Source organism: Caretta caretta, chromosome 7 (genome assembly GCF_965140235.1).
Source record: "Caretta caretta isolate rCarCar2 chromosome 7, rCarCar1.hap1, whole genome shotgun sequence".
In the NCBI taxonomy this organism is placed as follows: Eukaryota; Metazoa; Chordata; order Testudines; family Cheloniidae; genus Caretta; species Caretta caretta.
The window spans coordinates 14,872,518-14,887,664 of NC_134212.1; the positions used below are offsets into that span (position 1 = coordinate 14,872,518).

At 43.8% G+C, this 15,147-nt stretch overlaps 2 long non-coding RNA genes across 2 annotated transcripts in view; both read right to left on the minus strand.

The window, feature by feature from the left end:
* Positions 1-470: 470 nt before the first annotated feature.
* On the minus strand, positions 471-12,511 carry LOC142072855 (uncharacterized). The gene is made up of 3 exons (XR_012669458.1): positions 12,283-12,511; positions 8,758-8,841; positions 471-727 (listed from the first exon to the last, which is right to left on the minus strand). It is a non-coding gene; the product is annotated as an uncharacterized LOC142072855 (long non-coding RNA).
* A 1,754-nt stretch (positions 12,512-14,265) lies between these two features.
* LOC142072856 (uncharacterized) overlaps positions 14,266-15,147 on the minus strand; it is a 28,687-nt gene continuing 27,805 nt past the window's right edge. Inside the window, exon 5 of the long non-coding RNA XR_012669459.1 lies at positions 14,266-14,513. This is a non-coding gene — a long non-coding RNA (uncharacterized LOC142072856). The remainder of the gene's footprint in view (positions 14,514-15,147) is intronic.

The window sequence follows — 15,147 nt, forward strand, 5'->3', positions numbered from 1 at the left end:
ATTGCTGCTGACAACAGTAGAAAGACAGATGATGAAAAATTCTGATCAGTCACTTTAAATGGGGATAGGGGGTTGTGCTCAAATAAATATTTTTGATAGAAAGGCAGTGAGAGTTTAAATAGTTGCAGGAATTAAACTATAACTTTAACTGGTGCTGAAACTGAAACTTTTGATTCCACAATTATTTTACTTAAGGGAATAAAATCTAATCTTGCAGCTATTGCATGGAAGATATAACCCATTTTGCTTTGGTGAAAAGTGCACTGCATCAACTGCTGATCAAATACAGATCTTCCAAAAGTGGACTTGGAACGTGCATTAAACATTAATATAAAATTCTCTCACCAAGAGATATTCCCCTGGACAAAATGAAGCTAAAAACGATTAGACTTTCACACAGTAAAATTATTGCTAAAACAGAATTTTATTAAAACTAGGCAGATGCTAAAATAAGATTAGATTTTTTAGAAAAATAATGGAATAAAGCAAATTTTTTACACAATTGCAGTATCTTATACTGCCACAATCAAAGTAAATTATGGAGCAAACACATCCAAAATACACATATTATCTGACCCCTGCCCAAGGAAGGTACTCTTGCTACCCATCTCTATACAAAACTATAGTTCATATGTAATATCACATCAATGACAGGTTTTCACTTGCAAACTGCATCTGGGTTGGCTGGCAGCCAGTGTGGGAAGCAGCTTTCTTCGATGAGGTTAACCTGTTTATGGATGGAAATTAAATATTAAATTACAAAAAAAAAAAGAGGTTAATATTTCAGACAAGAACAAGAGAGCTGTTTGGTGGGGTTTTAACAGGAAGCTCATAGGATTCATTATAGGCTGCAATTATACCAACTTGGCTTGCAGTTTCAGCACTTCTGACAAGCTAAGCTGTATGAGGGCCTGTCCAGAACACGTTTATGTGTAGTGTGTATGTATATATATATGTATAACATCCAGCATGAACTTCCAACAGGGTTTGATAATTCAGGAGGTGGCTCTCTTCCTTCTGAGCTGTGTACTGAGCCAATTCCTAACATCGTGTAAAGGGGCAGTGTTTTCTTGGAAATACCATCTTTCAGATGGGTACATTGGAGGTCTTGACAACATGTAGGGATTTGGACTTACAATTACAGGGCCAGAAGTCAAATGGAGTTGAGGTCATTAGACTCACAGAATGCTGGTCTAAAGTCTTCCATTTCCCTCGCTCCCAAAATGATCATGTGGTGCCTGGCCCCTGTTAAACAATAGCTGCATTCCACCCCAACGGTGGCTGCATTTCAGTGGCGGGTGAAGTGATGTCTCTCCACAGAAGGAGAATTCCTTCCTCTGTGAGAGCCAGAAAAGAGTGAGGTGCACACTGGACAGTGTTCCTCCTTCCTTTGACCCAGTGGATGTTCTGCAAGTGAAATGAATCGGGACTGAGACATGGCTACTTCTGGTGGCATTGTAGCTATAGGGAACCATTAAGTATGATAATGCCAATGGTGTCTGCATTATTACAAGCTCAGTCCCCCTGCAATAAACAAAATTTCACCCCGGGGTACAGTTCAAGGACAATAGCAAGATGAACAGCTGTGCAAGATTTCTTCCCAAACCCACTAGCTCATTCCCACCCTGCCCCCAACAATGCTGACTTTCCATCTGATCTCACCTTTCAGGTAATATAGCCTTTACTAGTTAAGGATGCTAGCAGCAGGCTTTCTAACTCTGGGCTGAGGCTTTTTGCTAATACCGGTAACATCCTCAGATGACTTTACATGCTTACTTCTAAACTCATCTTTTAAATGAAGATATTCTTTTGTAATTCTCAGCTAGGGAAATCCTCTCCTGCCAGGAGCCTGACAGGTTTTCACACCAAATAGGTTTCTTGCAAACAGGTTTAAACTTTTTGACATCCCTCCTCATTTTGACAGATAAACTTGTATCAAATGCTAGGTAAAAAATAGATATATTTCGTAAGGCAATTGGCTTCTAAGAGTCACCACTTTGAGAATCTTTACTTTAGGGGAAAAAAATCAATCTTCAAATATTTTCCCCTCAACTGTGTTAACAGTTTGGATTATTAAATTGAATTTAAGAGAATGTCGCTTCCATGCAACCATTTGTGCTATATGAATCTTATTGAGCTTGGGCAGCATCACGAGACCACTTTGTTCTTGTCAACAGGCATGTGACAAATGTCCTTTCCTCACCATTTGGGTGTAGGTCAAACAGTAGCAGTTTGCAATGGCTGAATGTGGGACCATGCATGTGAATAATCTGTAATCCCCAGGTCTCTAGCTGTTTTTTGCTGGAAAATTAGATTTTCAAAACACTAACGTTTTAAAGTGTGCTTTACATAAGAAATGCCATATGTTCATCAAAAACCTTCCAACCAAAGTTTTGGATTTTTTTCAGTTTTTCAATGGCAGTTCCAATAAATGGCTACCACAGGCTGAACTTGGCAGCACCCTCCCCCCTGGCAGTAAGGAGGGAAAGGATGATACCTGAGAAACTGCAACCTTTCACCATTGAAAACACTTGAATTAATTCAGCCACTCTATAAAGGGCAGCCTGTGAATTAATACCAGGGGGAAAGTTTCAAATAGTCCCAAAGGGACTTAGGCTCCTAAGTGACTTAACTTGCATTGGCTTTCAAAGGGATTTAGGTTCCTGAATGATTTAGGCCCTTTTAGAAACATTACCCTTAGGCCCTTTCGAAATTTTATCCAAAGAGACTAAAATAATGTGCACAGCCTTGAAATGGGTGCAGGGCCAGGGAGGGAGATAGGGTACATCTACACAGGGATAAAAGACCCGGGGCATGGCCACGGCTGGCCTGGGTCAGCCCACTCAGGTGTGCGGAGCATGGGCTGCAGGGTTGAAAAATCGCCGTGTAGATGTTCAGGGCTTGGTCTGGAGCCCAAGCTCTGGGACCCTCCACCCTCACAGAGTCCCAGAGCTTGGGCTCCAGACCAAGCCTGAACATCTACACGGCGATTTTTCAACTCTGGAGCCCATCCCAGGCAGACCTGAGTAAGCTGACCCGAGCCAGCTGCAGGTTGTTTATCCTCATGCAGACATTCCCACAGAGACAAATAAGGGAAGGCAAAGTTAGATGCCCAACTCCCATTGAATTTCAGTGGCATTTGGGTGCCTAAACCCATCTGGTAGGGATGGGAGCGGCAGAGGAATGTGGAAACTAGCCAAATACCTTAACTGTTCATATCCAGACTTCCTAACATTTGCTCTTTTATTTTGTAAATGCTTTTTGGATGGTAGTGGGACTCCACTGAAATACACTTTTAACATTAATTTTTGGTTAAAGGTTTCTGTTTGGGAACAGAATAATAATGTGTGAGAACTATCTATATCCATGAAAAAAGAAAAGGAGGACTTGTGGCACCTTAGAGACAAACCAATTTATTTGAGCATAAGCTTTCGTGAGCTACAGCTCACTTCATCGGATGCATTCAGTGGAAAATACAGTGGGGAGATTTATATTCACAGAGAACATGAAACAATGGGTGTTACCATACACACTGTAACGAAAGTGATCACTTAAGGTGAGCTATTACCAGCAGGAGAGCGGGGCTGGGGGGGAAAACCTTTTGTAGTGATAATCAAGGTGGGCCAGTTCCGGCTGAGGAACAATGCGGGGGGGTGGGAGGGGGAATAAACATGGGGAAATAGTTTTACTTTGTGTAGGTTTCAGAGTAACAGCCGTGTTAGTCTGTATTCGCAAAAAGAAAAGGAGGACTTGTGGCACCTTAGAGACAAACCAATTTATTTGAGCATAAGCTTTCGTGAGCTACAGCTCACTTCATCGGATGCATACTGTGGAAACTGCAGAAGACATTATATACACAGAGACCATGAAACAATACCTCCTCCCACCCCACTCTCCTTCTGGTAATAGCCCATCCAAAGTGACCACTCTCTTTACAATGTGTATGATAATCAAGGTGGGCCATTTCCAGCACAAATCCAGGTTTTCTCACCCCCCGCCCCTTTTTCCAAAAACCACACACACAAACTCACTCTTCTGCTGGCAATAGCTCATCCAAACTGACCACTCTCCTTACAATGTGTATGATAATCAAGATGGGCCATTTTCAGCATAAATCCAAGTTTAAACAGAACGTCGGGGGGGGGGGGGGGCGGGGAGGAAAAAACAAGGGGAAGTAGGCTACCTTGCATAATGACTTAGCCACTCCCAGTCTCTATTTAAGCCTAAATTAATAGTATCCAATTTGCAAATGAATTCCAATTCAGCAGTTTCTCGCTGGAGTCTGGATTTGAAGTTTTTTTGTTTTAAGATAGTGATCTTCATGTCTGTAATTGCGTGACCAGAGAGATTGAAGTGTTCTCTGACTGGTTTATGAATGTTATAATTCTTGACATCTGATTTGTGTCCATTTATTCTTTTGCGTAGAGACTGTCCAGTTTGACCAATGTACATGGCAGAGGGGCATTGCTGGCACATGATGGCATATATCACATTGGTGGATGTGCAGGTGAACGAGCCTCTGATAGTGTGGCTGATGTTATTAGGCCCTGTGATGGTGTCCCCTGAATAGATAGGTGGGCACAGCTGGCAATGGGCTTTGTTGCAAGGATAGGTTCCTGGGTTAGTGGTTCTGTTGTGTGGTATGTGGTTGTTGGTGAGTATTTGCTTCAGGTTGGGGGGCTGTCTGTAGGCAAGGACTGTCTCCCAAGATTTGTGAGAGTGTTGGGTCATCCTTCAGGACAGGTTGTAGATCCTTAATAATGTATTGGAGGGGTTTTAGTTGGGGGCTGAAGGTGACGGCTAGTGGTGTTCTGTTATTTTCTTTGTTAGGCCTGTCCTGTAGTAGGTGACTTCTGGGAACTCTTCTGGCTCTATCAATCTGTTTCTTCACTTCCGCAGGTGGGTATTGTAGTTGTAAGAACGCTTGATAGAGATCTTGTAGGTGTTTGTCTCTGTCTGAGGGGTTGGAGCAAATGCGGTTGTATCGCAGAGCTTGGCTGTAGACAATGGATCGTGTGGTGTGCTCAGGGTGAAAGCTGGAGGCATGCAGGTAGGAATAGCGGTCAGTAGGTTTCCGGTATAGGGTGGTGTTTATGTGACCATTGTTTATTAGCACTGTAGTGTCCAGGAAGTGGATCTCTTGTGTGGACTGGACCAGGCTGAGGTTGATGGTGGGATGGAAATTGTTGAAATCATGGTGGAATTCTTCAAGGGCTTCTTTTCCATGGGTCCAGATGATGAAGATGTCAGCAATATAGCGCAAGTAGAGTAGGGGCGTTAGGGGACGAGAGTTGAGGAAGCGTTGTTCTAAATCAGCCATAAAAATGTTGGCATACTGTGGGGCCATGCGGGTACCCATAGCAGTGCCGCTGATCTGAAGGTATACATTGTCCCCAAATGTAAAATAGTTATGGGTAAGGACAAAGTCACAAAGTTCAGCCATCAGGTTAGCCGTGACATTATCGGGGATAGTGTTCTTGACGGCTTGTAGTCCATTTTTGTGTGGAATGTTGGTGTAGAGGGCTTCTACATCCATAGTGGCCAGGATGGTGTTATCAGGAAGATCACCGATGGATTGTAGTTTCCTCAGGAAGTCAGTGGTGTCTCAAATGTAGCTGGGAGTGCTGGTAGCGTAGGGCCTGAGGAGGGAGTCTACATAGCCAGACAATCCTGCTGTCAGGGTGCCAATGCCTGAGATGATGGGGCGCCCAGGATTTCCAGGTTTATGGATCTTGGGTAGTAGATAGAATGTCCCAGGTCGGTGTTCCAGGGGTGTGTCTGTGCGGATTTGATCTTGTACTTTTTCAGGAAGTTTCTTGAGCAAATGCTGTAGTTTCCTTTTGGTAACTCTCAGTGGGATCATAGGGTAATGGCTTGTAGAAAGTGGTGTTGGAGAGCTGCCAAGCAGCCTCTTGTTCATACTCTGACCTATTCATGATGACATGATTCATCGTCTACAGCCAAGCTCTGCGATACAACTGCATTTGCTCCAACCCCTCAGACAGAGACAAACACCTACAAGATCTCTATCAAGCATTCTTACAACTACAATACCCACCTGCGGAAGTGAAGAAACAGATTGATAAAGCCAGAAGAGTTCCCAGAAGTCACCTATTACAGGACAGGCCTAACAAAGAAAATAACAGAACGCCACTAGCCGTCACCTTCAGCCCCCAACTAAAACGCCTCCAACACATTATTAAGGATCTACAACCTATCCTGAAGGATGACCCAACACTCTCACAAATCTTGGGAAGCAGGCCAGTCCTTGCCTACAGACAGCCCCCCAACCTGAAGCAAATACTCACCAACACAGCGGGGGCTGTGAGAAAACCTGGATTTGTGCTGGAAATGGCCCACCTTGATTATCATCCACATTGTAGGGAGAGTGGACACTTTGGATAAGCTATTACCAGCAGGAGAATGAGTTTGTGTGTGTGGTTTTTGGAAAAGTGGGGGAGGGTGAGAAAACCTGGATTTGTGCTGGAAATGGCCCAACTTGATTTTCATACACATTGTAAGGAGAGTGATCACTTTAGATAAGCTATTACCAGCAGGAGAGTGGGGTGGGAGGAGGTATTGTTTCATGGTCTCTGTGTATATAATGTCTTCTGCAGTTTCCACAGTATGCATCCGATGAAGTGAGCTGTAGCTCACGAAAGCTTATGCTCAAATAAATTGGTTAGTCTCTAAGGTGCCACAAGTACTCCTTTTCTTTTTACTTTGTGTAATGACCCATCCACTCCCAGTCTTTATTCAAGCCTAAGTTAATTGTATCCAGTTTGCAAATTAATTCCAATTCAGCAGTCTCTCATTGGAGTCTGTTTTTGAAGTTTTTTTTGTTGAAGAATTGCCACTTTTAGGTCTGTAATCGAGTGACCAAAGAGATTGAAGTGTTCTCCAACTGGTTTTTGAATGTTATAATTCTTGACATCTGATTTGTGTCCATTTATTCTTTTACATAGAGACTGTCCAGTTTGGCCAATGTACCTGGCAGAGGGGCATTGCTGGTACATGATGGCATATATCACATTGGTAGATGTGCAGGTGAACGAGCCTCTGATAGTGTGGCTGATGTGATTAGGCCCTATGATGGTGTCCCCTGAATAGATATGTGGACACAGTTGGCAACAGGCTTTGTTGCAAGGATAGGTTCCTGGGTTAGTGGTTCTGTTCTGTGGTTGCTGGTGAGTATTTGCTTCAGGTTGGGGGGCTGTCTGTAAGCAAGGACTGACCTGTCTCCCAAGATCTGTGAGAGTGATGGATCGTCCTTCAGGATAGATTGTAGATCCTTGAGGATGCATTGGAGAGGTTTTAGCTGGGGGCTGACGGTGACGGCTAGTGGCATTCTGTTATTTTCTTTGTTGGGCCTGTCCTGTAGTAGGTAACTTCTGGTACTCTTCTGGCTCTGTCAATCTGTTTCTTCACTTCAGCAGGTAGATATTGTAGTTGTAAGAATGTTTGATAGAGATCTTGTAGGTGTTTGTCTCTGTCTGTGGGGTTGGAGCAAATGTGGTTGTATAGTAGAGCTTGGCTGTAGACAATGGATCGTGTGGTGTGGTCTGGATGAAAGCTGGAGGCATGTAGGTAGGCACAGCGGTCAGTAGGTTTCCGGTATAGGGTGGTGTTTATGTGACCATCACTTATTAGCACCGTAGTGTTCAGGAAGTGAATCTCTTGTGTGGACTGGTCCAGGCTGAGGTTGATGGTGGTATGGAAATTGTTGAAATCATGAGTTATATGGGCCCCATTAGTTTAGTATCTGAGTGCCCCACAATATCCCTTTGCCTGCCCCATTTAAACAGATGGGGAACTGAGGCACAGCAAGACTAAATGACTTCCCCAGGGTTACACAGGAAGTCTGTAGAACAGCAAGGAATTAAACACAGATTTCCCAAATTCCAAGCTAGCACCCTAACCATTGGATCATCGTTCCATTCGTGGCCATACTCTTTAAGTACTCCAGATGCAGAATTCCCATCGACTTCAAGGTGGGCTTTGCATTCTATGATATTTGCAACATTAGCACTTTTTTGTGCAGCACAAATTCAGCATTCAGCTTTAATGGAAATTGTGTTGCAAAAAAATGTTAAAAACGAAAACTAAAAACTCTCCTTTGCACAGCTACAAAATGGAACAAATACTAAAGTGCTCCGTATAGATCTAAGCAAATGCGTCAGTCAGTATTTTGCTTCATGGAAGAATGTATTTCAATGCTTTCAGGATTCTGGAATCATGTATCAACTGAATATAAATAAAAAATTCCCCTCTTCTCTCCTTGTCAGTTTTTGGTTTTTATGTATGAAACACAAGGTTCTTGTATTTGGGTTGCAAAACACCAAAGAAGGAATACTTAAATTTATGAAACAATTATACAGTTGTCACTGAGGTTGTTTTAGAAAAATCTACAAACACTGATTTTAAATTTTGGATTTTGCAAAAAATATATATTGTAATAAAACCTAATTTTGGGGCCAAGATGTCTTGATAGTTTCCCTTTCAGCGTCTTTCAGTTGTTAAAACCCTTTAAAATTCATAAAGCACTGGTTTCAGTTTTAGATTTTTGTAAGTTTTCTTCTTTAAAATAACTCCAATGTTTTGGGCCTTGATGATCTCAAAGCTTCCCTTTCAGTGTCTTTCAAACATTAAATCCCCCATACAGAAGGAATGGAATTTTAATGCCTGAAGACACACCCAATCCACTGAAGAGGATGAAAATAAAGGAATATATAATAAGAAACAGGAGACTTCACTTACCAACATTAAGGGAAAACAACATGAAAACACTCCACAAGATGAACCCAGCATATTTCCTTGGCAACTCAGCAGAAAACAAGTAACCTGTTACGTAATAAAAAGAGGCAGATTTACACACTAACCTGATTGTAAAACAACAATGGAATATACAGTGCAACACTTTCAAACCCATTAAGCACAAAAGATATTAACTGCAACAGTAAATTTGATGTTTTACTATTTTGTTTTTAATATCGTTTAGCATTTCTACGGTACCTGTTATCTAAGGACCTCAAAGTGTTTTACAGACCTCATTTAAGCCTCATAAAAGTTCCTTTCCAAAGGGAAGCTCACCCAATTAATGGGACTTTTCTATAGTGACACTGATGGGAATAGAACTCAATTCTCTGGGAGCAGTTATTATAGGTAGAGCTCAGAGCGATACTCATTCAAGCCTTCACAACTCATCCTGATTCTGATACATTTTTACAAATGTGTAGAGAATGTTTATATGATGGGAAACAGCCAAAACACTTCTGAAAACATCCCCTGCTAGCCAGAGTCCCTTCCCACCTCCCACTTTCTCAGTAAATCCAGTGAGCTTCCGAATGACCATTCCTGTGTTCTTACTTGTGTATCTTTGTGAGTCAGCCAGTTGGGACCACTACCCACTCCAAATTTGCTGGATTTTCTAGGAGGAGGCCTGGATGTAGTCTCAAGCTCCTTTCTTCTACTTAACCTCCTTCTCTTCCACAAATACAGAGAGTAGAACAAGAGGGAAACATCCTCTTCCAATGCAGACTGCTAAATTAAAACCAGGGAGCATCCTAGTGTGCTTACTGGAGATTAAGGATTTTGGGGCTTCTCTTTCTGGAAGGTTTCAGAGTAACAGCCGTGTTAGTCTGTATTCGCAAAAAGAAAAGGAGTACTTGTGGCACCTTAGAGACTAACCAATTTATTTGAGCATGAGCTTTCGTGAGCTACAGGTAGGTAGGAAGGTAGCTGCTAGAGATGCCTTTGGATTCCTAAGTTACTTTGCCTTACTAAGCCTTATGGTGAATGTGACAGTTCAGGACAACTGCACCTGTATTGCCCCTGTGTGGTCTAGCAAGGGCACGCACTCTTAGGTTCCTGGATCCCCAGCCATCACCTCTCTCAGACAGAGACATGCATCTTTCTCTACCTCCTGACAGGAGTATTTCCAGGCTGCACAGATCCCTGGCTAAACTGTGTATTCCCCAGCAAAGTCAGATTGCCTCAGCAGGCTTGTTCACTTTTCTCCTCAGAGAACTGAACAATGTAATTGCCACAGTTAAGTTATCACACAGCTCTTTCTAAGCAAGTGCATTTATTCTTAAGGTAAAAGCATTACAGCAACAACATATTCAAATGATAAAAGAACCTACACACATGCTAATAAGCGTCCCAGAGATCACTCTGGCCAGTCAACTGTCCTTCAAATCCTACCAACCATTTTTCTCCTGTGGTCATAAGTTTATAATAGCTGTTAGTTCAGAACAAGCACATGGACTGGGTCATGTCCATCCAACCCTTACTAGGAAGGCCTGAGGCCATCCTTGGATAGAAGGTCCTGATTGCTGCTGGATCAGAAAGAAGGCCCTGAGTCTGTTTTAACTCAGGCTATTTAACCAAAAGTCCTTTCTTTGTCTATTGGTCACTGGAGAGTCTAGTTTGAACCAGTATATGGGAGCCTTTCTCCAGGTGGTGTTAGCTCTCTGAAGGTGTTATAACCTGAGTGAATTTGCCTAACTACCCACAACTATTCTTAGTTCCTAGAGGGCTATGGTCCCCCTCCCCCATGGAACTGCATACAATCCCTGGCCCACAATGATACAAGAACTTAATTCAATAAGCTTTGTCCAGGATATTGCAGGAAACTGTATTACACCAACCACCTGGCTACTCCCAAAAGACCCAGGAAGTGGCCTATCCCAGCTCAAGAAGCATCACAAAGTACCAGATGGTCACCAGTTTTCCCAGAGACAGGAAGACTGGCACGGGTCCCTGCAGGAAGTAAGATAGAGAACAGCTTGGGGAAAGAGAGAGGTAAGGAAGCAGTTGGGTGCGTCTTTGGAGGCTTTCATAGAATATCAGGGTTGGAAGGGACCTCAGGAGGTCATCTAGTCTAACCCCCTGTTCCAAGCAGGACCAATCCCCAATTTTTGCCCCAAATACCTAAATGGCCCCCTCAAGGATTGAACTCACAACCTTGAATTTAGCAGGCCAATGCTGAAACCACTGAGCTATCCCTCCCCCTCAAAAACCTCTCAACATTTTTCATAGAATCATAGAATATCAGGGTTGGAAGGGACCTCAGGAGGTCATCTAGTCCAACCCCCTGCTCAAAGCAGGACCAATCCCCAATTTTTGCCCCAGATCCCTAAATGGCCCCTTCAAGGATTGAACTCACAACCCTGGGTTTAGCAGGCCAATGCTCAAACCTCTGAGCTATCCCTCCAAAAAAACCCAAACAAACAAACAAACAAAAAACACTTTTGCATAGCGCCAGATTACAGAAATTGAAAGAATTCCAGACTAAAACAAGGTACTGAAAAAATGCACTCGGCGGCGGCGGCGGGGCCCCAGGCGGCCCCCCCCTGCGCGCGCAAGCAGACCCCGCCCCCACCGCCAGAGGCCACGCTTTGTACAGTTCTCTCCTCCAAGGAAGCATGAAGGCATTTGTTCATTTACAACCCCTTGTAATCCAAACCCTGTAGTTTTCACATAAGAGGATAATTGAAGCTGTCCAAGCTAACTATGTAGCAAAGGCCATGGAACTGAGCATTCCACTAGATCAATAAAACTGCATTTGTAAGAATTTGCATTTTCATTTCACACTTCACAGGTCATAGCTTAATTAGCAGGAAAATGTCTGGAAGTCCCAGAACAATTCATGAGTTTATCTCAACTTTATTTTTTGAGCCAGTGAAAAAAAACTAAAATTCATTTGGAACTCATAGTTTTCTTCCCCTGTTCTCGTATCCCTGGTAGGAGCTGTAGGTATTTCAGTTTGGCATGTACATATTTTAAAACTGACTGGGGGTATGATAACTATCATGCAGCCATTGAAATGGAGAGGAGTGATTTAGCATTTTGGAGGCATTTGTCATGTTTGATGAATGTGTCTGGTGATGAAGGGCAATGAAGATATCCAGCTGGTGTGAGATAAAGGGTGTTTCCTGATGTGTAGAGTAGAAGTAGTTCTACATACATTTTATTTGTTTCTCATTTACAAGTCTAAGGGAAGGTGAGGAAGCAGGACATCCTTGAATCAGCTCTCCCAGAGAATATGTAGAAAGTTCTAATGCTTTGACAGTAATACAGTAATGGAGCTGGTGAGCTGACTGATATTGTTTCCTGGTGTTCTCCTGTCTGTCTGTCTCCTACTGTTGTCTCTTGTCTTATACTTAGACCAGGTCTACACTACAGAGTTAGGCTGACATAAGGCAGCTTATGTTGACCTAACTTTGTAGATGTCCACATACAGTGTTGCTCCCACCAATATAAGTCCCCCACTACACTGACCTAATAACTCCACTCCACGAGAGGCCTAGTGCTTAGGTCGATGTAGTTAGGGTGGCGTAGTGTCCGTGTAGATACTTGTAGCGGAGCGAGACTCATCCCTGCGGCGCCTCCTGCTGGTCGTCCAGGGAATTAGCATTCCAGCCTCCAGAGCGCCCCCTACAGGCTGGTGTCCCGCTTGCCGCTGGGCCCCAAGTCTCTTCTGGACCTCGGTACCCCCTTTCATGTCGGGGTGCTGCCACCTGCAGTACCCTGCAAAGATCTGGGTCTCCCCTCCCCAGGGAACCCCCAACCCTCTACCCCCACCTCGCCTCAGTCTGTGGCCACTGCCAGTCATCACCTAGCCCCCGTTCTTTGGGGCCAACTGCAGTGTAAGTGCCACTCATCATAGGCAAGGGGGGTTGGACCTGCTGCCTCTGCCTACCCGTTGGGCTGCCCTCTGCAACCCAAGTACTTATTTGGCCTTCCACTTGGCCTGCAGTCTGGGGGGTTTCCAGGCCAGAGCTCCCCAGCTCCTCTGGCCTTCTCCCAGCCCTGCTCCACCTCAGGTACCTTGGTATGCTTCCAGCAGCCAGGTCCCTCCCTCTCAACAGGCTAGAGAGAGAGTTCTGCTCCTGGCTTCACTGGCTTTTATAGGACCAGCTAGGTCTGTTTGGGAGGCAGCCTCAGCTGTGGCCACACCCCAATCAGCCCCGCTTTTCCTCTGCCTCAGCCCTCTCTGAGGGCTGTTTTAAGCCCTTCCAGGCAGGAGCGGGTGACCACCCCGCTACAATACTGCATTACTTACATAACCTGTCAGCACTGTATTTCTCCGTGCTGAGAGGCTGCTGTCAGCCCCCCACACTGCTCCACTTAAGTTGGGCCCCACACTACAAGAAGGATGTGGAAAAATTGGAAAAAGTCCAGCGGAGGGCAACAGAAATGATTAGTGGGGCTGGAGTACATGACTTATGAGGAGAGGCTAAGGGAACTTGGATTATTTAGTCTGCAGAAGAGAAGAATGAGGGGGGATTTGATAGCTGCTTTCAACTACTTGAAAGGGGGTTCCAAAGAAGATGGATCTAGACTATTCTCAATGGTACCAGATGACAGAACAAGGAATAATGGTCTCAAGTTGCAGTGGGGGAGTTTAGGTTGGATATTAGGAAAAACTTTTTCACTAGGAGGGCGGTGAAGCACTGGAATGGGTTACCTAGGGAGGTGGTGGAATCTCTTTCCTTAAAAAGAAAAGGAGGACTTGTGGCACCTTAGAGACTAACAAATTTATTTGAGCATAAGCTTTCGTGAGCTACAGCTTACTTCATCGGAATGCATCCGATGAAGTGAGCTGTAGCTCACGAAAGCTTATGCTCAAATACATTTGTTAGTCTCTAAGGTGCTACAAGTACTCCTTTTCTTTTTGTGAATACAGACTAACACGGCTGCTACTCTGAAACCTCTCCTTCTTAGAGGTTTTTAAGGTCAGGCTTGACAAAGCCCTGACTGGGATGATTTAGTTGGGGATTGGTCCTGGTTTGAGCAGGGTGTTGGACTCACTAGATGACCTCCTGAGGTCCCTTCCAACCCTGATATTCTATGACTCTATTCTAAGCGCTCTTGGTGAGGACATGCACCACTGGCAGGGGGAGGATAATGTGGATATTAAAAACCACAGTAATTACTGCAATGGCTGTATATTGACCTAACATAGGTTGACTTAATTGTATAGTGAATACAAGGCCTTAGACTGTAAGCTCTTTGGGGCTGGGATTTTTTGTTGTTGTTTGTACACCACAACCTGAGCCATGCCTGAGGCTCTGAGACACTATTGAAATAATAAACAACAAGAATGCTGTACATTTCTACAGTGTCTGAGAAGCCTAATGTACTTGCTGAACTATATTACAATAAGTTGTGCAAATATTTTCATTTCTTTCTGTCCCACACATTTTCTTTTCCCTCCATGGAAGACAAGTCCTGACAAACCTCACCAATACTACTTGGTCTTCTGAGGCGAAGGGCCTTCAGCTCCTCTGGTGACATTGGTGGATAGCAGTCATCCTCCTCAGTCCAGGATGATGGTCTTCAGAATTTAGAAGACAAAAGCAGTCCCCTCTTCCTTCACTGCTGCTGGGAGCAATAGACAGATGCTTCCAGCTGCTACAGGCACACAGAGAACTCTTGAACCCTTGTGAATAGCTCAAAGAAATTCCAGGGTTCAGGCCCCTGGAAAAGTAACTTTGTTTTTGGTTGACCTGAAAAGAGCACACAAAGAGTCTGATACAATGCCCAATGGAGTCAATTCTTTTACATCAGGCACCAAATGCTGGCATTCCCTCTGAGAAAACAGGTCAAATTGCTTCTCCTGAGGTAGGCTTGGCCAATCAAGAGACGAGAAGAAATGCCTTGTGACTTCACCTATTCCACTTCTACCAAGTAGTAACCAATCTCCACTGGAAATTCAAAAAGACACTGTCTACATGCTTTGAGAATACTCTGTGGAAAGCTGCCTCAGAAGCGTGGTGGACATACAGACAGCACACAATATTTTATGTCCCCTTTAGATGAAAATTTCACTGATGCAAAAAAAAATTATGAACTTGAAAAACAAAGTATTTTGGAATGTGTTTAGTATTTTGCTTCTATAATGCACATACAGGAATCACCACACCCACTATGTGACCTTGCCCTCTGGAACAGAGCAATTGCCAAGTCAGGTCATTACATTGTGCCTGGCTAAATTGCCCATTGTAGTTTCAACTGTAAGGTATTCATCATTTCCAAGCCTAAATAGTTGTCTAGCAGAACCATATGCTATTCACACAAGAGGAGGCTGTATTCCAGTTTATCAAATTTGTAAATCCTTTTGGGATCCTATGGAATGAAAAG